Source organism: Diabrotica virgifera, chromosome 1 (assembly GCF_917563875.1).
Source record: "Diabrotica virgifera virgifera chromosome 1, PGI_DIABVI_V3a".
In the NCBI taxonomy this organism is placed as follows: Eukaryota; Metazoa; Arthropoda; class Insecta; order Coleoptera; family Chrysomelidae; genus Diabrotica; species Diabrotica virgifera.
This window is the reverse complement of record NC_065443.1, coordinates 91,625,642-91,651,208: the sequence shown is the minus strand read 5'-3', so window position 1 is coordinate 91,651,208 and position 25,567 is coordinate 91,625,642. Positions and strand designations below refer to the sequence as shown.

At 33.1% G+C, this 25,567-nt stretch overlaps 1 long non-coding RNA gene across 1 annotated transcript; it reads right to left on the bottom strand.

Annotated features, from left to right (window-relative positions):
* Nucleotides 1-156: 156 nt before the first annotated feature.
* On the bottom strand, nt 157-2,802 carry LOC126879403 (uncharacterized). The gene is made up of 3 exons (XR_007696051.1): nt 2,026-2,802; nt 1,233-1,390; nt 157-327 (listed from the first exon to the last, which is right to left on the bottom strand). It is a non-coding gene; the product is annotated as an uncharacterized LOC126879403 (long non-coding RNA).
* Nucleotides 2,803-25,567: the final 22,765 nt, after the last annotated feature.

The following is a 25,567-nucleotide window of genomic DNA, read 5'->3' as shown; positions in this document are numbered from 1 at the left end:
CTGCAAAACAAGTCAAAAAATATATGAAAACAGGAGGTGGCCGAAACAAGTTTTTAGTCTATCTTACAAATCTCTTGAAAAAAACAGATAGGAGGTACTGTCACATCACTGACGATATATGGCCATACCAAATAATACATCCTTGATAAATATAAACATTTTTATTGCAAAAAATCTTTACATACATTTTTTAATGTAATTTGCTGACATTCCTAAATATTATAAAAAAATGTGTCACATTTGCTTTGTAAACCTTTCTTTTGCTTTTCGTAGCCACATATTCCGTTTCCTTTCTGGTTTTTTGTAGACCACTTCTCTCAGCTGATTCTAAAAGAAAATAAAATAAAAGGTAATTTTTCTATCCTTTACAATTAACAATCAGAAGAAATATTATTTACAGGTAATAATATGCATAAATAATAATAATAAAAAATATTTAATAAATAAAATAATAATAATGAACATTTTGTATTTTGACAACGACATCCGATGTGGAAGTAGAAACCTTAATAAAATTATTTTTTCAAGTAAATTGTGGCTTATTTCCCCATTAGAATAATTAATTACAAAAAAGCCACAAAGAAATAGATTTTTCACAAACAAATAAGTATTTAGTATTCATTATATTTATTGTTTTTATTATTTACTTTAATGTCCTACTGGTACATTATTTGACAAATAATGACATTTCGAAGTCTGTTAAGTACGATATAACGCCCTTGGGCATTAAATTTAAATAACGACTTAGATACTGTCAAGTTGACAAATATCAACCTAAGTAAAACTATGGTTACCACAATTACGTTACTACTGTTACTGGTAAATGTACTTATTTAAAAACTAATCAATTCAAAATTCATTCAAATTTTTCGCATATAAAGAATAATTTAGTCGGGCATTAAACGTTGAAGGCACCACAGGTATTATAATAATAACGCTTTCGGTCAACGTATATCCCTATAATACCCTTGGTACCTTAATAACTGTAACATAAGATTATACCTTAATTCTTGTTTTCGATTTCTGATGTTTTTATTTATTTACATTGAATATTAATCTGTTTTGTTGTATAATCTACTTCGCAATAATTATGTGATATATTTGACTTAAAATGAATTCAAAAATTTTTTGTAGTTGGGCAACAATGTCAACTTAGATCTCCGATGTAGATAATGAATTACAACAGTATCTATATTGTACGGACTGTATTATTAATTAGGTTATGCATATACCTGTGTGACATAAGCTATTGGAACAGCACAGTCTCTCAAACGAACAGATGAAAGTGAAGTTCTGTCAATATCTTTTTCTAAAAAGTGTTTTGAACATACTCCTCTATTAACAAATCTGATCTATACTTCATGTCTTCTTCGCAGGATCTTCTGGAAAGCTAAAAATACAAAATATATGCATTACTAAGCATTATTAACAAATTTTAGTTTTAAATAAAAAATATGATTAATGAACTCACAAAATTATTATAAAACAGCTTAGAAATTGTTTATTAGTATAGTCGGTTCCCCAAACTCAGACACAACTGGCTAGTGATTTTAGTAGGTATTTTTTTTTGTTTTTGGCCAATTTTGCCAAAATTACAGTAATTAGTACTGAGACTGAGTTTAGCAAATCGGCTATAATATTCTGTGTATTCATTAGTTGGTACTGCATATTATAGTGTGTGGTCTACCATCCTATTTATAAACGCATACACTAGCAAAAACGCAAAAAGAATTATTTTAGTTTTACAAATCCTTTTGTTATTACCTATCTCTATTTACTATTTTAGTTAGGAATAAGCGAAGTTTGTGGCTTATTCACAATTATTATTAAAATAATAAATGGATATGACCAATTATTAACTTATAAAATAAAATAATAATTCTTCTGATTTATGCCTTTTATTCACTTTGTTATATCTACGTTACTTAAAAGATTTTTTATGAATAGTATTATTAGGGTATTAATAGTATTAATTTATTTTCTGAAATACAGGGCATGCTTTCGTTTACATATTTGCATACTAACCTTTTAATAGGGCTTTTCATTCACAGTCATTTGTTTTGAGCTTCTGTCATAATTGAAACGTTATTCCTGCAGATTTTTTTATCTACATTTGTTTCTGCTACTCCAACTGCGTTAAAAACAGGACACCATTTTATGCACTATGTTAATAATACTATTAAAGCTATTATAAAAGTATCCGAATTAAAAAAATATTCTTAAAAAGCACAAATAATACAAACAACTAAAAACAATCCACGGCAAGGCAAGGTCGCCAAGATGAAGATGCCAAGATGGCCGAAGCGAGGTCGTTGGTTGGTCGTTTTTAGTCACGTGATGCCCTCTCAAGCGCCATGCACAAAAATATATGCACGGCGAATTTGAAAATGAACGCAAAAGAAATAAATATAAATGCCTCTCTTGGGTTTTGCATAAGTTATAAGTATTTTTTTTATTAACAAAATCGCATTCCAAATTGAATATTCGCGAACAATAATTTTTATTACATTTGTATGTTTATAATCTTGGGAAACTCTTTAAATTTGACATATTATTGCACTGTAGGCCTAAAATGTCACTTAGTTTGTCTGGTATGTTATAAGTAATGTTGTATCTCTTACACGTATGTATTATTTCGCAACTTAAAATATAGGAACATTGGTAGTATGTTCACAGAATGTCTTATGGTAACATTCCAGGAATAATTTAAACAGATGTTCACCGAATGTTCCCTAAATGTCCAGGACATTCAAATATTGATAGAACTTTGGTAGTACATTCCTGGAATGTTGTGTGTTGTTAGGGAATCTACTAAGAACATGAAATTGTTATGTGGGACGTGCCAAACTGCACAACCAAAGCAACCAAAGGCTTTGGCGTTGCCAACCGTCGAGTAAGCTTTTTCCGTCAACTTACCTTAAAAATTCCCACTTTTATAAAAAAAAACTTCCCTCCTGTTTACAAAATCTGAGAAGATATGTTGAATTATTTTCAAATATTTTGATTTTTTCTTAATATTTTACAATTTGGACTGGAACAATAATTCCCTTTTGAGTTAACTTTTTCCCTTTATCACCTTTTATGTTGAAAATTCCCGCAAAAAGGGAAATTTCTCTCCGTTTGGCAACACCGATTTTGTTATTCCACAATACATTCATAACCCTCCCCCCTCCCCCATCATATTCTGACCATTTCTATTCTTACCTGAATGGATCAGCAGGGATAGGAAAAAACCGTAAAATATGAAAAAGAAAACAGGCATTATTTCATTATTTGTATCATCTATGGATCTCGATCTATGCAGTGTTAAGGATGAAGGCGAATGATGTAGTAGTAGGACTAGGACTAAAGAACATACATAATCTGTTTATTTTGTTTGCGGTGCTTCAGAATACATATAATCTATTTTGATAACTCAATATTACTTAAATAGGTAAGTACATATAAGTATTATATAAATTTTAGTTACTTATTTAGCTAAATATTATATAATGATTTATATAAATAACTAAAATTTATAAATATGTACTTACTTTTTAAGTAATATTGTAGAATGTAGGTACTAACTACATTCTCATTTGCAATTAAAATATGTAAATAGATATTTGGTAGAACCAGTAGAACCTAAGATGAGATTAGGTGATGCTGAAAACGTACTTCTAAGCAATATAGCACTTGATAGCACTTTCTTAGAATATTCTTAAAAATATAATATTCTTCCCATACAAAGATGTGCGGTAGTACGTTCTTAGTATATAAATAGAAGGTTTATAGCACTTCCTTGGAATATTCTAAAAAGTACCTTCTTGGTATAAACTAAAAGGATGTGCGGTAGTATGTTCTAAGTATACACATAGAAGGTTTATAGCACGTCCTTGGAATGTTCTAAAAAGAACATTCTTGGTATATACTGAAAAGAAGTGCGGTAGTACATTCTAAGTATATACATAGAACGTTTAAGTACTGTAATGTAGTATATACTCAGTATCTGCTCTGCACATTCGCAATGGTAATTACGCACATTCTCAGTATATACTTTTTCTGAAAAGTATGTTCTATGAATCTACTAAGAACATGAAATTGTTATGTGGGCAGACACCACAATAATTGACACGCTAGCAGAACGCCAAAGAGGTCAAACTTGGAAAAAAATACAAATTAAATGGGGTCAATTCTCTGTTACACATTATACAGCCTAGCTTGGACTGGACTATTCTAAATAAAATTTCAAGGATAATCCCATTCAAAATTGTTTTTGTGTTAGGAAATAAAATACCAAGATGTTACTTAATATTTATTAAAGAAATTATACTATTTCCAGTAATTTTAAGATAGTCTTTCTTTGCAGTTCTGCCGTTTTATTTATACCTAAATTAATTAGTTCAGTAACAATTTTACGTTTCTGAAGCATTTTTTCTGTGTATGATTTTCGTATCGCCATCTCACTTTCAGTTTTGGAAAATTGTCTTCTCTTTTCATTGGCTTCATCTCTTCTTCTAATACCTTCATCACCTCTTTTACACTTGCACTTTGATTTTACGTGTAATTCATGCATTGAAGCATATTTTTCTAAATTGCTAACGCCTCTGCTCGCTAGGGTAGGAATTTCATTGCGTATACTTGAACATAATTTTCCTCTCAAATGTAACCATTCTGATTTAAATATCCTTCTCTCGTAATGAGAGTTAGGTTTACCTAAAAGTCCATCTCCAGCTCGACGAAGAGGTTTTTGACCATCAGTACAGGTAATGTTTCTTAACACACCAACACAATGATCTAAACAAATAATTTTTCTAAATGTAGCTTTGGATGTAATCTTTTCCCTGCATGTTGTATTTTCTTCTTGTAAGCCAACATTGTAGATCCATTTGCAAAGTGAATTAATGATTGGAGATGTTCGTGTGCAGTACTTCTGTCGTCTGCTACTAAATGACAACGGCAACTGGAATATCAATTTTACATTAGGAGCACTTGCTAGAAGAGAAAAATCACTCTCATTTAAGAGTGAATGATACCATTCTCTCGGTAACTCTTCGTAGTCTTTTGCCATATCCGTTGGCAAAAGAGCATTAATGTCGTTGACACCCAACAGAGCCAGATAGTCACTTTTTGACAAAATATACATATTTTAACTTTATACTTCATAAAAAAACTGAACTCTCAAAGCTGTCTAACTAGACTAAAAGAGTCCTTACGAAGTCGTTAAGTTTATGTGCCAGTACAGCTTCCCCCCAGCCTAAGTGTTTATTTCACGAATGCGCCGTTAATACGTTCAAAGTTGAGTGTCACGTGAATGACGTGACATTCGACACATGACGTGACATTTGACGTGAAAGGCGTGGCATTCACGTGACATTTGTCATGTCACGTGAATGACGTGACATTTGACATGTCATGTGAAAGGCGTGGCATTCTAGGCATTTCTCTCACGTGAAAGGCGCGCGCCACAGCGCCTGAGAGAATTTGTGATGCTCTCCACGTTCTGCGTCGTTTCACGTCAAATGTCACGTCATGTGTAGAATGCCACGCCTTTCACGTGACATGTCAAATGTCACGTCATTCACGTGACATGACAAATGTCACGTGAATGCCACGCCTTTCACGTCAAATGTCACGTCATGTGTCGAATGTCACGTCATTCACGTGACACTCAACTTTGAACGTATTAACGGCGCATTCGTGAAATAAACACTTAGGCTGGGGGGAAGCTGTACTGGCACATAAACTTAACGACTTCGTAAGGACTCTTTTAGTCTAGTTAGACAGCTTTGAGAGTTCAGTTTTTTTATGAAGTATAAAGTTAAAATATGTATATTTTGTCAAAAAGTGACTATCTGGCTCTGTTGGGTGTCAACGACATTAATGCTCTTTTGCCAACGGATATGGCAAAAGACTACGAAGAGTTACCGAGAGAATGGTATCATTCACTCTTAAATGAGAGTGATTTTTCTCTTCTAGCAAGTGCTCCTAATGTAAAATTGATATTCCAGTTGCCGTTGTCATTTAGTAGCAGACGACAGAAGTACTGCACACGAACATCTCCAATCATTAATTCACTTTGCAAATGGATCTACAATGTTGGCTTACAAGAAGAAAATACAACATGCAGGGAAAAGATTACATCCAAAGCTACATTTAGAAAAATTATTTGTTTAGATCATTGTGTTGGTGTGTTAAGAAACATTACCTGTACTGATGGTCAAAAACCTCTTCGTCGAGCTGGAGATGGACTTTTAGGTAAACCTAACTCTCATTACGAGAGAAGGATATTTAAATCAGAATGGTTACATTTGAGAGGAAAATTATGTTCAAGTATACGCAATGAAATTCCTACCCTAGCGAGCAGAGGCGTTAGCAATTTAGAAAAATATGCTTCAATGCATGAATTACACGTAAAATCAAAGTGCAAGTGTAAAAGAGGTGATGAAGGTATTAGAAGAAGAGATGAAGCCAATGAAAAGAGAAGACAATTTTACAAAACTGAAAGTGAGATGGCGATACGAAAATCATACACAGAAAAAATGCTTCAGAAACGTAAAATTGTTACTGAACTAATTAATTTAGGTATAAATAAAACGGCAGAACTGCAAAGAAAGACTATCTTAAAATTACTGGAAATAGTATAATTTCTTTAATAAATATTAAGTAACATCTTGGTATTTTATTTCCTAACACAAAAACAATTTTGAATGGGATTATCCTTGAAATTTTATTTAGAATAGTCCAGTCCAAGCTAGGCTGTATAATGTGTAACAGAGAATTGACCCCATTTAATTTGTATTTTTTTCCAAGTTTGACCTCTTTGGCGTTCTGCTAGCGTGTCTGTGCATACTTCTCTGGCGTTCTGCTAGCGTGTCAATTGTGGTGTCTGCTTGGCTTAGCGTGTCTGTGCATACCTCTCTGGTGTTCTGTTACCGCATCAGTGATGGTGTTTGGTTGGCTTAGTGTGTCTCTGTACATCTTTACGCCCTTCTGTTAGCGTCTCAGTGATGGAGACTGCCTACCTATCCTTATCTAGGTAAGCGTATTTAGCGTATTTTGTAAGTAGAAGTTCGAAATTTTTGTATTAGATTCGTTAGTTGCAAGTCTAGATAACAATATTTTTAACTTTGACCGTGCTAATGCCGCATGTGTAAAATAATCAATTAGTGCGGATAACTGTATTGGTAGATAAATTTAGCCAATTCGTAAGGACTCATTTAGTCTAGTGGCACATCTTTGAGAGTTCAGCTTTTTGTTTTTATGTATAATTTACTCTTAAATTTAAATGACTTTTCTTTTCTAGCAGTTTCCATTTGTGCCCTGTATTTTTTTCTAAAAGTATACATGTTTATCATTTCTACATCTCCGACTACATCTATGTTAGAGGAGAACACAAAAAAACAGAATTTTTAAACAAACAAAATGTCATATTTTTTGTAGTTTTTTCCCGTTATTGTTGATGTTTTTGCAAGTTTGATGGTACGCCTTTTACTACGGGTACCGTTGCTCCTGTTACAAACGCGTGTTCTTTTTAATTAAACAATTAATCAAACAAACGTGCGATTTAAAGTCATTGCACTCCATGCGACAATAGCCTCAATCCGATGAGTCTGCATTTGGACTATAACCGACCTGATTTGACCCCCCCCCCCTGCGACAATAACATCAATCCAATGAGTCAGCATTTGGACTATAACCGATCTGATTCGAAAACTGCAGAATTGTGAATATTATTTATTTTTTTCAATGTAATTAATTTTTATTAATTATTATTTCAATCTGATAACATTGTAATCGTTAGAAACGAAAGGTATAAAATTTAATCCCTCGCATTTCTGATATTTTAAATAAATAATTATTTAAAAAAAACGGCCTTGAAGGCAGTAACTATTAGGGCCGTAGTCCTAATGTATTTTTTCGTAGGATTTCATTGTGGACATTCGTGTGTTTTACGCTTTAACGAAAAAGAAATGTTTCCATTTTTCATTGTTTCGAACTGTCGGAGATTTTTGTTAGTGTAGTTAATTGTGTATAATTACGGTAAGTTTTTGAGCATTTTTTTTTTTTTGGTTGAAAAGCTTAATTTTTTTTTAATATGAGTGATATGATGCTTTTTTACGTAGTATCTTTGGTACACCATCAACACTATTTTTTCATGTTTCCAGTAGAAATGTCTCCTAAAATATGCTGTCGTCGATTTGCTTTTCTTAAATTATGATAAATATCCACAATTTTTATGCCTTCACCACTTTTCTATGTCCACTATTCTTTTGTCATCACCATAAATTTATGTTGGTATTACATTTCACCTATTTTAATTGAAATGTATGAAAAATATTACTACTTATATATACGAGGTTGATCAAAAATTACTAGTGAAATAAACATTATAAAATAAAAGATTTTAGAAATCCAGATTTAAATTTTCGTGTGAATTATTGTACTGTATGAAACAATTAGTAGTTGTTGCTAACGGGGGTTGATCAAAAATTACTTATAGACGAAATAATTAAAGATCTTTGTAGAAAAGGGGAAATTTGACTAGTTTATTTTACAGAACAATAATGGGTAGCCACGTGTCGAGCAGTGGACGGTAGGTTTGTGTATTTGACGCCTCATACGTCAAAATCGAACCGATAACAGTGAAGATACGATCTAATAGCTTTTTGGCAATCACAGTAGAGTGTAACAGCAGTGTTTGGTATACTGTTATTTCGTAATCTTTTGAGCATATTGTCTCAGTATGTGGCCTAGGTATGAAGTTTTTCTAACTCTCACTATATTGAAAATTTCCTTGCCTATTGTATGCAGCACTTCCTTTTGAGTTGACAGACCAATACTTGACGGCAGTGGCACAGGAGAAGATTTGACGTTTTTGCAATGCTAAATATTTAATTTTCTTTGAGAAAAGAAGATTTGACGTTGACCGATCAAAAAGAAGACGATGGCGCAATACAATGAAGAAGAATTGGTTGCTGCGGAACAGAAGAATTGACAGATCGCAAAGAGGAAGTTGACGTGACAAACGAAAAGAAGAAATGACGATGGCTCGACATAATGAAGAAGAATTGACGGCTGCGAAATGCGAAAATATTTATTCAGTAATTTTCATAAAAATGATATGAATATTCAGAATAATAGTGCAGACTGAAGGAGTGTCTTTTTTTTTCTACGATGACAGGTAGGTGCTGGATGGGTTGGACATAGTTAAAGAATATAATGTGTTTGTTTTGTTGGTTGGTTTTTTAGATGTACCTGATGGCGTTCGATCGTCATGAACAGGTTGTAGCCTTCAAAAAATATGAGAAGGTGATTTGATCTACTTGTCAGATGGAGAAGTGTGTGTGTGCGCTTGTGTGTGTGTGCGCGCGCGCGTGTGTGTCTGTAAACGAATTTGAATGTTTGTTTTGTTGCAACACCGTTGCATTGTATTTGATAAAATTCATGAGAGTGGGATGGTTTGGACATCTCATAAGAATGATTATATTATGTCGTGTACGTTATCAGCGATGAGTCGTGTGTCTCTGTACTTTAAGTCGTTTAGTCGTTACCTACCTACCTAATGTTCCTTTGACAATGCATCCATGTCTGAAGTGACAGGTAATATTTTGGCAGATCAGAAAGAACTATGAAAACCGATTTAACAAACAACTTAAAGAATCACTGTGACAGTTGAAAAGAAGAAGAATTTATTTGACTTTCTGACTACACCCTGTATATAATTTGCGATAAACGGAAAGAAGAAGAAGAATTGACAGTTGGCTTCTTTGTAGCCACCGCTTTCATTTGGCACCTCATACGTCAAAATCGGATCATTAGCAAAGAAGATATGCTGTAATGCCGTTTTGGCAATGTCTATGTGTATGTGTAGTTGTCTGTATTCTTGAAACTCAATTGGTAGTAAAAGAGGCCAGGCTAGGCTAGGCCGGGCGACCACCCTGTACTTTTTTACTGAAAAGAAGAAGAGATCTAGCGATAAGCGACCACTTTTGCACTCAGCGTACAGGGTGGTCCTCTTTCGGGAAAGACGAAGAAAAACTACCACTTCTTACAAGCCTCTGGTCATTGTTGTTGTTGATCACTTCTTCATGCAATTATTGCGTCATACAGGTATCCAGGTGACACACAGGTGACAATAGGTTTGCGTCATACAGGTATACAGGTGACACACAGGTGACACACAGGTAAAAGCAGGTGACAACGTTCTTACACCCTCTGGTCATTGTTGATCATTTCTTCGGGAACGAAGAAGAAGAGATCTTGAGATAAGCGATGAGTTCTTACAACCCTCTGGTCATTGTTGATCAATGTCACGTAACTGTCACATCATTCACGTTCAAATGTCACGTTATTCACGTCACGTCACGTCATTCGCGTCACGTTATTCGCGTCACGTCATTCGCGTCACGCCATTCACGTCACTTTCTGTTAGGCACTATACGGAAAAGAAGAAGAATTGACAGTTAATGTTGAACGTTGACAGAAGAAGAATTGACAGTTGGCTTCTGTGTCGCCACCGCTTTCATTTGACACCCCATACGTCAAAATCGGATCATTAGCAAAGAAGATATGCTGTAATGCCGTTTTGGCAATGTCTATGTGTGGTTGTTTTTTGTCCTAACGTATTCGGTATACCCTCCTCTTTCATTTAACGTTTTAATCATTAAAATCAGACCACTAACAACGGAGATATGTAGTAATGCCCTTTTGATAATATCTTTGCGATTGTTTTTTGTGTTCACGTATTCGTTACCCCCTATACTTTTCAACGACCCCTCACACTTCACGATCCTACGAGCCGTCGCGCCTCCACAACAAAACGAGACAAAAACGAGCAGAATGAACCTTAGCGATTTTATTCGTTTTTCCATAAGAAATAACATGGGGCGCCTCCACCAAATAGCTAGAACTGTCCTAGCTCTTTTACTGTAAGTATATTTAAGGTAAAAATATATACCACAGCTTTGACCAACTAATATTTTTTATAATTAATGTTTTTAATTTTAATTTTACATTAATCACTTTGACATTTATGTCAAATTTCCGGTAAACGTTTACAGACTTGCCACTACTGGCGCTCGAGAATTTGTAAATATCCCCTCTACGTACGAGCTCACAGCGGATAGAGACGTGATATATACACCATTTTTTAAATTTTTTACAGGCCATATTTTTGCTAAGAAAGTTTTTTCGACAAAAAACTTACTATTGTCCTTTTCATGATCATTTTTCAGTGCGTAACAAATGATAGGAAAAAGGGTAAGTCCATGATAATACACATTTATGACATTTATTCTAACATGACATTTTAGTTAAATCTGACAGTTGTCACATTTTATTTTCAATTTGGAATAAAAACAAATCAAATGTGTTTCTTGCATTTATAAAATGGTATTTTCTTTGATTTGTATAGTCTTATAAATTATACAGATTATATTTGTAATATTATTATCTAATAAAAAAAAATTATTTTTTTTATTATGGCGCCATCTATCGACAACTAGAATAACTAGAAGAAATGTTATAAAAATATCACCGACGAAATGTAATCACCGACGTGCCTTTTTTTCTGTCACATACAATTTAATGCGTTAGAAAGAAATCGAAAAACTGTGACGCACTGAAAGATGATCATGAGAAATACTGTATTTGAATTATTTGCGAAAAACCGTCTAAAAGCGTGGTTATGTTGTTGAAAAAATGAACATATTCGCTGGCAAATAACTCGAAAAGTATTGACTTAGTTAAAAAAACTCTATAGAACAAAAGTTACTTAAAATTATTTAGTTTATCCATTTGCTGACTTACTTTGGACGAATATTTTTTCACCCCCAAAAGGGGGTGAAAAGCACCCCCTGGCAAAAGCACATATCGGCACAATATCACTTTTTTTCTTTGACTTGTTAGCTATGTGTATCCAAATTTCATGTCAATCCAAGCGATTCTTCAAAATTTAAGTTTAGGTTTTGTAATATTTTACCGTTAAAGAACGGACTAATACATGTATATGATCAAGCATTTATGTGACACTTTAAAACATGGCATTCGTAGAATTAAACCTAAACCTGTAACATTGGGAGGGATAAGGATTGCAGCAAAAAAATATTCACTTCGCATGATAATTTCAAAATATGCAATATTTTTGTCTGTGAGTGTGTATAAAAAATAAATATGTAATACTTACAATTCTACCACTTTTAAGTCAAGTGGCTTGATACGTACTTATAAAAAACACAAGCTCACTTTATATTGCTAATAAAAGCACAAAAAAACAAAATGAGTTGGTGTCCTTAATCTCACTGGAAGTATCGCCTGCCCAAGGAAGCATAACGTTAAAGAAACGTGTCTATTTGAATTTCAAATGAAACACAATCAAATTATCTCTTTATTTTCACAGCGGACATGAAATGTATAAGTTACTGAATGTTGTCAATTGAAAAAGTTGGGCGGCTTTATTAAATTTCAAAATGGGAATAATAAGCAGCTATGAAAACGTACGAATTGCACGGTCTAAGCGAAAATAATAGATTCTGCATTCGGTAGTTTGGAATTATGAACAATTTTTATAAAATGACAAATTGAAAAAGCTATTGCGTAAATTTTATTAAGAAAAAATATTAGTTAATGGTTTGTGATTATGATATGTCTGCCAAGATCCGCAACACAGAATCTATAAATTTAGCTTTTCCCATTAGTACAGGAACCGAGGCTTTTTACCTCGCAATTTTTACAGAATGGATGGATTTGCTTGAAAATTTGAGAATAAGTGGTGGATAGTCCAAGGATCAAAATCTATATGATACCGAAAGGCGCTTTTACCATGGGTGTGGTTGCCATCCCATCTCGGGGGTGGAAATTTTTTATTATATGTTGACCGCAAAATTTGATAAAAACATAAAAACACAAAATCCAAAAATGTTCTATACATTTTTTTGACAAAATTAATAATTTTCGATTTATTCACTATCGAAAGTGTTACTCTATTTCTAAGATTACATGCGCCTCTATTACAAGCGAAAATCTTCTGGACTGTTGTCTGATTGAACAGATAGAACAACGCTGGTATTGATTTTATGCAGAGGCGTCCGGTCCATGGAAGCGGGGGAAGCGCCGCTTCCCTATTTATTCGTCGATATAAGAAAATATATTATTAATTAATATTTAATGATAAAATTTTTTTCCTAATCCAAATAATCTACATATTACCTAGCCAATAGGCATTGAAAAATATTAAAAATTAATCGCGTACGAACGAACTCAATATGCACACAATTCAACTATTTGGTCCACTCCTGGCAGAAGCGCATCTCAAAATCGCCGCTTGTCATGCAGTTGTCCCTTTTAAAATTGGTCAGGGTTCAATGACCGCAGCCACTAGTCGCGCGAATTTTGGTATGTCATAGAAGCGCTCGTCGTATCGCCTTCCCGAAAGTGAGATGCTCCGACTGTTACTGCTGCTAAGGGGTGCTTAGATATTACATACATTCGTTTAAAGAATATTTCGATTTAAATTTTTTGCAGAGATATTTCCTTTTACTGATCTCTTATTTGACATTTTACAGAAATCAAATGGTATTGCATTTTGTATAAGACAAATTGATGATTTTATTAATACGATAATTAAAAAAATGAGAGCAGTTTAAAAATATTTGGGATAAAACTGAACATATGGGGTTTGAACATGAAAGAAAAATAATGAAGATTGATAATTTCGGAGGCAGAGAGACAGAGGAAACAAAGAGACCTTTTGATAATATTCTACAACAAATGAATTCTAGCTTTCAAAATTTTAACGATTTAAAATTTGTATAATTATATATAACCTTAATATTTCTGATTATAATTCATCAAAATTTCCCACAGAGGAATTTATGTCATTACGATTAAATAATGAAATTTTTTTGATATCCCAGCTTTGCATTCTCAGTTAAGTATCATTTATGAAACAACTGACATGAATGATAAAGAAATACCCAGAAATCTGGGATTTCTTTATAACTACTGGTTTAAACAAGTCACTGTGTGAAGTGGTCAAGTTGTGTGAATTAGTACTACTAACTATCCCAGCCACAAGTGCATCAGTTGAACGAAGTTTTGCAGTATTAAGATGCATTAAAAGTTTCAAATTAAGAGTTTAAATAAAAAATTAACAAGCGAAGACAGACTTTGAAAGTTAGCCCTATTATCCATTAAAAAAGACTGCATTCAACAATTATCAGAAGTTGATAGGAGAATAGACCTCGAGTATAAATAAGTGTCATTTTAGTGAAAGTTGTGTGTTGTGGAAAATGCCTCGGAGTATTTTTTTTTTTTTTAAATATGATTCTTCTTTAGAAAACCAAGCCCGGCGCGAGGACTTAAGGCCCGAGCTAGCAATACAGATCAATGATAGGTCACTAGTCACTAGAAATAGCGGGAATAGAGTGCCTCACGCATTCACGCGTCACGGATTTAGTGTGTGAGTCCTTGTACGCAGGACGTCTCACATAATTAAGTACTTTGCTGATAGAGAGCCCCTGCGCATCAGAGTGTTATCAGGTGGAAAGTTGCTCGACCCTCGACCATTAAGAAAATATTTTTATATCCTTATTGAATCGCTTCCCCTTTCGAAAAAGTCACCACACGCCACTGATTTTATGGGTTGATAGATGCTAGTGTTGCTCTTAGGTATCCTGTTCATTCAGGTAGTTACAGTTACAGAACAAATCGACGCTACAGAAATTTTTTAATAGACCCCTTTTAATCTTCCCTCTTTACAGTATCTACGTAGGTACTTTCCTATGCGACAAATTTAGATTAGCTCTCTGGTAGCTAGAATTTTGACTATGATTGGATATAGTTACGTGACGAGTAGTTACTTAACGATATAACGTCACAATTTTAAAGTACTCTAAATTTTGTACTTAACGGTTAATTATTAACTATATGTATACACACAGCGGCAAATTAACGGAACACCTTAAAAATGGGACATGCTAGATGTTTCGACTTTCCTAAACCTGTTGTCCGATTTGAGTGAATTTTTTTAGTATGTTATAGCCTTATTATTTAAGAAACTCGATGTAATAATATTGTTGCTAGACAGGTAAATGTCATTTTATACCGGGTGTAACTATCAAACTGTGTTTTTTTTTCCTTAAAGTTCGGAACGCCCTGTGGAATGTTCTAGCAGATAAAATATTAAAATTATAATTCAATTATTACCTTCGGCTTTTTAACATTTTGTTTTTTAATTCATTTAGTTATGTTCGAAGAGATATGTAGGTACTTTTATATTACAATAATGAGGTATTTGCTATTTGGTCTTGATCCTTATCATTCCAAATCTCAAGAGCTACTGTTTCTACTTTTTATAAGGTTCTAGGAGGTAGCAAAAGCTGTCATAGTCTTCTGCCAATTGTGTCACACAAATGATCGATCGGGTAAGATCTGGACTATGTGATGGCCAGTTCAATGTCCGATGATTTATCTGTTATAAATATTCAATTACAGTGTGTGAACGTGAGGTCTTGCATTATCGTGCATTAGCAAAACATTTTTACCAATATAATCAGTCGATAGCATGGTAGCTAGGTCCTTCGCTATGTAAGATCAGTGATTGAACACACTCATCGCGGGTCAAGTTCTTTGTAGCACGTTCCATTTCCACCAAACAACAAAAAAGTACGGACTTAATTGAAACTTTAAATAATAAATCTACTAATTTTCACAACAAACTAGACACGTTTTGACTGTTAACGATTTGGCATCTATTAAATTGTTAATTTCTCATAGCCTACTTTACGATTTTCTATTCAACTAAGCAGAAAATAAGGATTTATTTATGAAAAATATAGCTAGTTTTAAACCTACTTAACGTTTTTATTATCCACCATAAGAGCAAATGAAACAAAAAAGAAAATGTTAATTAAGCCTAGGGCTACAATTGATTTTTAATTTCAATATTTACATGTGCTAGAATATTCCATAGAGTATTCCGAACTATAAGGAAAAAACATAGATAGTATGATTGTTATATCCGGTATAAAATGACACTTACCTGTCTAGCAACAATAGCATTATATCGATTTTCTTAAATAATAAAATTATAACATACCTACTAAAAAAATCATTCAAATCGGACAACAGTTTTAGGAAATTCGAGACATCTAACGTATCCCATTTTTAAGGGGGTTGGGTACGTATTTTCGGCTGCAATGCTATTTAAATGGGGATTCATTTTTTTCGAATCCTGAGAAAACTAACAAGTATTTTTGAAAAATTTAAACGCAGAAAGAAAGATTACGTTCTTACCGAGTACCAAAAGTCCCTGAAAACTTCTATAATGTTTATTTTAATAAGTTACAGGCGTGAACAACTAAAAGAAAATGTAGTGTGATTTTCAGTTGCAAACATTTCATTCAAAAGAAAATTTTTATTTACTCTAAGGGACTTTCGGCCCTCGATAATAATTTAGTCTTTCATTCTGCGTTCAAATGTTTAAAAAATATTAGTTTTTTCAGGATTCGAAAAAAAAAATGGTCACCATGTCCGTGGTGATATTTTTCAAATCGAACATTCGCTATCTTTGTCATACAACGCACTGAATCAAATATAATATGATGACAAGACAGTGACAGTTTTAAATATTTGACATGGCATCAGAAATATTTTGAGTTGTTGGTTAAATAATATATTGTTATGATCTGCTTTCTATTAGTTTTATATTAATTATTATTTATTTGATCAATTATTTAATTAACGCAAATTATACATAAAAATATTAAGAAAAAATCTCAGGGTGTCTTTGGTCAAAAAAATTTAATTAAATTCTCTTAGGTTATAGTTATCCTTTCTCATGGCTTCAGTATCTCTTAGTTGATCCTTATCGGGACAAAATAGGAAAAGGAAATAAATAGAAAAATCATAAATAAACACATACAAATACCTTTATTATCAAAAGCAATGCTCTATAAATTTATCAATTAAATCCTGTGGGCATAACTGTCCAAAAGAAACTTGTACCATATAAATTAATCTAATTCAAACAAATATTTATCGCTTTGTTCTTGATACCCTTAATAAAAAACAAGCTAAACAAACAAATTTGGTATTCGCAAATTACTTATACTTCCTATTAAATTTTTGAAATGTTGGAATCTTAAATGCATATGCTTTTACGTAAAAATTTTAACTTCTGATTATAAAGAAAATCTATCACATAGGTTATTGACTGACCTTTTTGATTCACACACAATGATGTCTCCTCTTGACCCACACAGCTTCTCCTTGTTGATTATGTTAGGCTACCAATCAAAGCCCTCTCCGTTCTCAGCAAACAATCCAGCAGGATACCAGCAACTATTTCTCCAAAAAACACAAGCCAGGTCTCTTTTTGCCAGTACTCGTTCAATAAACTCCAAAACTCTCTCCTCTCTTTCTCTCAAACAATAATCTCCTGAGACCCAAGTATCTTTTTTACTTGGTGTCACAAATAATTTTAATAACGATAATTCTTGTAACTTACTCTCTTGGACTTTTCAGAATCAAAGAGGTATTTCTTCTCGATTTGATTTGTCTCTCGTTCCACTTTTCAGCTACTCTCACTATCACAACAAAACACTAGTACTTGCTTCTGAACTACTCACGAAAACTTTTGACTGCTCCTCTCGGCTGCCGGTAACACAATAATCCCTCTTTCCAAAATTATCTGAAAATTCAACCTTCTCTCCTTCCCATTCCAAATTGCCAAACCAATCAAAGACATTTCTTCTTCCCCATTCTTTTTTTCATTCGAAACACCCACTTATAGTTTCAAAAATATTCCTACCATCATAATAATTACTTTCGGGAAATTCTACAAAATTTACTCGGGGTTAAACAAAAAGAGACTAAAATTCCAAACTTTCTTTACCTTAATTTTCTAAGAACTAATTACCTATGGCGTCTACCTTTCCCGTAATAAACAATCGGTTTAAAATTATAATCCTAAATAACTTTCACTTCACTTTTTATTTACAAAAATGTTTTTAATTCTACATGGAAAACTTCATTAAGGAGAAACCACCTTGCGCGAAAGCCAACTTCTAATAAATATTTACAAATCAATATACAGGGTGTATCAAATTTATGTGCCCGCGTTATATTAAAAAAATTAAATTTTTATTCTATTTTTGATTGCCAAATTGATATACAATAACATCCCCGCCTTGTTTTGAGATAAATTCGTTATTAATAAGTGCAACAAAAAAATGATTTTCTCTCGACAACAACACTTTTCTATTGTGTCAAAACATTGAGTCCCACCTGAAAAAAAAATTGCTTCCTATTTCCCAGTGTCTGTACTTAGGTGGGACAGGGTAAGATTTCGATCGAAAATTTCTTAAGTCTTTAACCTCAAATGAATGTTCATACTTTTTGGCTACTCTGTTTTCTTCATTTATTAAATTTTCATACTCCCTCAATATTACACGCAGTTCCTTCTCCTTTTTTTCTCCACATAGCAATTTTCTTTCGATTTCTTCCGATTCTTTACACATGTTTATTGTATATTCTGCCTCCTCCATTTTGCATACTTCTTCTTCAAATACCACAGTTTCAATGGTATCTCTTTCGCCTTCTTTTTCTATTCTGATCTCTTCTTCTTCTGGGCTCGTCTCTTCTTTTGAGGAATCCCAAGCTTCATTTTCTTGTGTCAATCTTTTTTCTTCTTTTTCTTGTTCTGCGCTCATCTCTTTTTTTGAGGAATCCCAAGCTTCATTTTCTTTTGTCAATCTTTTTTCTTCTTCTTCTTCTTTTTCTTCTTCTGGGCTCATCTCTTCTTTTGAGGAATCCCAAGCTTAATTTTCTTGTGTCAATCTTTTTTCTTCTTTTTCTTGTTCTGGGCTCATCTCTTCTTTTGAGGAATCCCAAGCTTCATTTTCTTTTGTCAATCTTTTTTCTTCTTCTTCTTCTTTCTCTTCTTCTGGGCTCATCTCTTTTTTCGAGGAATCCCAGGCTTCATTGTCTTTACTTATCTTCTGCTGCTTTCTCCTCTTTCTTCTCTGTAATTGCTTCATTGCCAAATTCATTTCCACCGTTTGTTTTTTGTCTACATTATCCTTTTTCCGTTTCTCATGTTCCCTGTCCATTTCCAGAATGTCCTGTTCTTTTTCTTTTTCCTCTGTGATTTTCATCGTATTATTTTTGAAATCTATCACCACATGTTTTTCTGACAATTCATCCACTCCTACGATCATATCATGTATCATGTTCGGCATTATAACACATTGTAGTGCATAAAATTTCTTGCCCAATCGTATCCTTATTCGTATTCATTCATTTATAGTTGCCAAAGTCCGTTTATTTGCGCCCACTAAATTTACCCTGGGAATTTTGTAAATTAAATTCATTAAATCAACCTCTTCTATTATTTTCCTGTTAATCAATGTAATTTCCGAACCAGTATCAATCATAATTTTAATCGGTTTTTCATTGATATAACCATTTACAAATTTTAAATTTACTCCACTTCTTTTATCATTATTTCCTGCTAATTTAATAAATTCCTTCGGGTGACAAAAAATTCCTGTTTGTTCTTTTGTGTTTAGTGAGCGCCTTCGTGAAAAAACGCTTGCTGTTCTTCTTCGCTTCTCCTTTCGTCGCTTTGTCTCTCTTCCTCATATTCGCCTATTTGCGTATTGTTTACCGCTCTTCTATTTTCTCTTGGTCTGTTGGACCCGTATCGGTTTCCACGATTTTCCTGTTCATTCCTTCTATTATAATTTCTGTCTTCTTGATATGTGCGGGTGTTATTTCTATTTTGATTTTCTCGATATCTGTCTTCGTTCCATTGCCGATTTCTTTGTTTATAGTTTCCTCTTCCATTGTCTCTATTTTCGTTTTCACTCCTCGGAATAAATTCTCTTCTTGTATAATCCCTCCTAAAGTTTTGTCTTCTATCTCTATATTCTTGATTTTCGCGTTGTCTATAATTTTCTTGCGATCTTCTTATTTCTCTTTCCCTCATTTTTGTTTCTCGTATTTGTAAGAATTGGCACAAACTGTCGATATCTTTGTAGTTTTGTAAAGTTATGTGATCTTCTAAGGTATCTTCAAAATGTCTGGCTATCAGTTCTACTATCTGTTCGGACGAATAATTGTAATGTAGGTGTTTTGCATTGTTGTATAATTGTAATGCGTATGTTTTTTCTGAAATACCCATTCTATCATGGTACCTCCCATTTTGCAACTCCTTGTTTATTTCTATCTGTTGTATTTTTCCCCAGAAATAATTCAGGAACTTTTGTTAGAATTTATGCCAATTCTCCAATTCTTCTTCTTTGCTATCCAACCATAAACTCGCCTCATCTTTAAGATGGTTCCTTATCGTTTCTTTGGCTGTTTCGAAGTTACCGATGTATCGTACTTTCTTTTTTAAATTATTTATGAAAATTACTGGGTGTAATTTTTTTACATCCCCGCCAAATCTTATTTTTACATCCTCTGTACTATGGATATTCGTTTCCCTTCTTTCTCCGGAACTTTGTTGATTCCTAATTTCCTCCATTTTTCTTTCTATTTCTCGCCTGTCTGCTTGTAATGCATTTTCAAACTTATTTTCCAAATTTTCTAGTTCCTCCTTCTGGCAATTTGTTAACTCCTCCATTTTATTTTGAATTTTCATTTCTTTTTCTTTCATTTCGTTTTTCATTGCTGTCAAACAACCTTTTATTTCCTTTTCATACTTTTCTATGCGTTCCTCTATTTTCTTATTGTTCTCTTCTATTGCTTCTTTTGTTTCCTGTTGATCGTCATCCATTTTTTGACCCATTTTTTGTTGTGTTTTATCTATGGCTCGTTTTTTGTTTCTTCCTGATTTTTATCCATTGCCCTTTTTGCTTCATCCATTTTTTGTTGTGTTTCTTCCATGACTTTTTTGTTTCACGTTGATTTTCATCCATTTTTTGTGACTGGAGTTGCATCAGTTGTAATAATTTAAATATTCCTGATAATTCCTGTTTTTCTGTTGCCATGATTGTTGTTTCAAAAATGTCTTCTTGTTCTATATGTTCTTCTTGTTCCAAATGTTTTTCTTGTTCCAAATGTTCCTCTTGTTTTTTGTTTTCTTTGATTTTTCTTCTGGTGTTCTGCATGTAGTTAAATTTTTATCCCCGCCTGATACGAAATTCAAAAATACCCTGTATGCTGTAGAGACGAAAATTTTTCTCTCCCCAAATATAATCAAATTTATCACACAAATTTTTAAATTAATCAAAATTCAAATCAATCAAAAATAAAATAAATATGTAAAATTGTACCTAGATAAAAAAAATAACTCAAAAAAAATATTTCATAACTTGTAAATATATCAACTTTTTCCGACGGGCAAATAAATTTTCCTTCACCTGTTTCTCCGTTTCCTATCCTTTCAAATTCACAACCAGAGATACTTTAATGCCTTACGTTGGTTTGCCATGTTGTTATGATCTGCTTTCTATTACTTTTATATTAATTATTATTTATTTGATCAATTATTTAATTAACGCAAATCATACATAAAAATATTAAGAAAAAATCTCAGGGTGCCTTTTGTCAAAAAAATTTAATTAAATTCTCTTAGGTTATACTTATCCTTTCTCGTGGCTTCAGTATCTCTTAGTTGATCCTTATCGGGACAAAATAGGAAAAGGAAATAAATAGAAAAATCATAAATAAACACATACGAATACCTTTATTATCAAAAGCAATGCTCTATAAATTTATCAATTAAATCCTGTGGGCATAACTGTCCAAAAGAAACTTTTACCATATAAATTAATCTAATTCAAACAAATATTTATCGCTTTGTTTTTGATACGCTTAATAAAAAACAAGCTAAACAAACAAATTTGGTATTCGCAAATTACTTATACTTCCTATTATATTTTTGAAATGTTGGAATCTTAAATGCATATACTTTTAGGTAAAAATTTTAACTTCTGATTATAAAGAAAATCTATCACATAGGTTATTGACTGACCTTTTTGATTCACACATAATGAGGTCTCCTCTTGACCCAAACAGCTCCTCCTTGTTGATTATGTTAGGCTACCAATCAAAGCCCTCTCCGTTCTCAGCAAACAATCCAGCAGGATACCAGCAACTATTTCTCCAAAAAACACAAGCCAGGCCCCTTTTTGCCAGTACTCGTTCAATAAACTCCAAAACTCTCTCCTCTCTTTCTCTCAAACAATAATCTCCTGAGACCCAAGTATCTTTTTTACTTGGTGTCACAAATAATTTTAATAACGATAATTCTTGTAACTTACTCTCTTGGACTTTTCAGAATCAAAGAGGTATTTCTTCTCGATTTGATTTGTCTCTCGTTCCACTTTTCAGCTACTCTCACAATCAAAACAAAACACTAGTACTTGCTTCTGAACTACTCACGAAAACTTTTGACTGCTCCTCTCGGCTGCCGGTAACACAATAATCCCTCTTTCCAAAATTATCTGAAAATTCAACCTTCTCTCCTTCCCATTCCAAATTGCCAAACCAATCAGAGACATTTCTTCTTCCCCATTCTTTTTTTCATTCGAAACACCCACTCATAGTTTCAAAAATATTCCTACCATTATAATAATTACTTTCTTTACCTTAATTCTCTAAGAACTAATTACCTATGGCTTCTACCTTTCCCGTCATAAACAATCGGTTTAAAATTATAATCCTAAATAACTTTCAGTTCACTTTTTATTTACAAAAATGTTTTTAATTCTTCATGGAAAACTTCATTAAGGAGAAACCACTTACAAATCAATATACAGGGTGTATCAAATTTATGTGCCCGCATTATATTAAAAAAATTAAATTTTTATTCTATCTTTGATTGCCAAATTGATACACAATAATATATTATTAATAAAAAATTATTTATTGTTTATTATTTATGGAAGATCCAAGCAGAGAATACATCAGGAAATATTTTGTGATCCAAGTATTTTGTTGTTAAAGATGTTCAAAATTGTAAGCGTTCCATAGTAACAATATATTATTAAAAACATCACTTTAACACTCTGCATCTTTTCTCGATTGAGTATTAGTTTTTGTTGTACATATAAATTATTACAATCATTGAAAACATAATTAATGAAAACATTATCATTATCACATTTATTAACTGAATTAATAATTTGCAATTATACAAATAACAGGTATCCAAGAAGAAGCAAAAGCCATCTTTTTAAAGTTAATGATGACATTGTCAAGTAGAATGACATTCTAGTAATGTTTACATATCCATACCAGTGTGAATTTTACTACACGTAATTTGTCGTGTAAAGACGAAAAAGTAGGGATAGCCGTAAAATATTTGCGAATTATGTACCGATGGCCTTAGGTTTTCCGTTAATTTTGACGCTGCTTATTGATCGATATATTACATAGTAGGTATATGTATATTTTACCAAAAAATCGTTTAACATGTTTACCTACCATGAAATAATTAATAAGTGATGCAAATTAGTGTAATAGCTAATGCCAAATTACCAACAAAGGGGCCGTCCATTAATCACGTGATGTTTTTTTTGAAATTTTTTAACCCCCCCTCCCCATTGGTGATATATGGTGAGGTTTAAGACTCCCCCCCAACCCCCTATATCACGTGTATTTTTTAGGATCTACAAAGAAATATATTTTTTTAATATCTATAAAATACACGTAGGTATGGTAGGTAGATAAGTATAATCTAATTTTTTTATAAAAAAATTAAAGACTACAATAATGACGTTTAGAGGTAGACAGAAAGGTTGCAGGTTGTTTTTGACTGACAAAAATAATGAAAAAAATGCGAAAAACATTTTTGTACTAAATTAGTATTAAATACTAAATGTATTATACATAAACATTATTTAATGTACAGTGTCCTCGGATCACTAATGAGCAAGACTTTCTTCAACACCAATAACTGGGATAAGCATCTAGCAAGTCAGTTGTTGGCACAGTGCTTTGTTGAAGATCAACATCAGTTTCATCAAGCCACTCGGCGTCATTATTTTCGCGTACTACGCAGAGAATTATCTCTTGATCTACCGTTCGATCGTCGCGTGAGGATGCAGGAAGGACGAACATTGTGCATCTCTAAAGTGTTATTGTTCAGATTCAGTGGCTTGTGATAAGTATTCACATGCGCTTTAGCTTTTTTCTTTGTACAGAAGTCCAGTGCACACCGCACACCACTGACATATCCTTTCAAAAGAATCTGATGATCCTTCTGCAGGCTAGGGCAATACAGGTCATAAATCAATTTGCCGAAGCCTTCATACGTTGTAGTAATTTCGAGAGACCGTCGCAGAAGAAATGGAGCATGATGGATCTTGTCATCATGCTCTTAAGGCTCTGGAATATATAGGCCACCGGACGACTGCAAAATCGGGTAACGAGGCATAACGAAGCGTTCCGAAAGAATGAATCGTATAGGACTCAGCATATTATATACCTAAAGCAAATACTGATTTCTCACACATGCTCGCTATACCACTGCTCGGAAGACAGATCTGGAATAAAACTTTCAACAATGTTATCTGGCTTGACATACTCTGCTACGACGCCATGGCCGTCAATAACCATACTACTCCATACTTCTGAGAGAACTTCACCAGGGTTCTGAAAGTTCTTTTTTTCAAGGTCATGCTCTTTTGTTCTCCCTTGTTCATCCAAATGGGTTCCATAAGAATCATGCGAAAGTGTAAGTCCAGATAATTCCCGGCTGAAAGGCGCCATTCTTCTCTCAACGCGATTGAACGCGCTTATGCCAGGTGCATTTGTAAAGATAAATATTGCTCTAGCTAGATGATGCTTGACAAAGTTGTGTAGGGCATGGGCAATACTTTTGGAGTATTCATACATGAGCTAAAATATTGAGTTTGTTAATAGAATAGTATAATATTTTGATCACCCTTTACAAAATTTTGTAACAATAAACATATTATGTTTGAATATGTCAAATATTCTATTGTTAAGATCCAAGCAGAAATGTGCCTCCGATTCTTACATAGATTATAGATTCGTAGATATTCAGTGGCAAAACAACAGAATAACTCACACCACTTTACCAATCTATCAGATAGTAGGTATAATACATATCTACTAAATGCCCATATCGAAGACGGCAGAGTCCTGACCAGTATTCCTAAGTGGAATCATCTGGTGGTGCATTCAAAACAAAAGAATTCGTAAGAGTCCTTTCTTATCTTTAGACACTTAAAATAATTAACATGTAAAGTATCCCGTGTCGCTACAGAAAATTGGGTTGAACCAAAGAATGTGTTGTTGGTTTATATAATATTAGAATGAGAAATGATTTTTTTTATCGGTCACATCAATGCCACTTTCGATTTTTGTGTGCTTTTGACGAAAAAATAAATACATATAACGCGACTTTTCAGCTGAGTTTCGGGCATTTTCCTTTAAAAATAAATACACGTGATATTATTACTAGACCCCCCTCCCCCTTGTGATATTTCGTGATTTTTTATGGAACCTTCCCCCCCCCCCTTTCGAGCCTCACGTGATTAATGGACAGCCCCAAAGAGATTGCAGTTGCAGGATTAGATTTGTTATGCTGGTGGTATAACTAGAAGTAAAG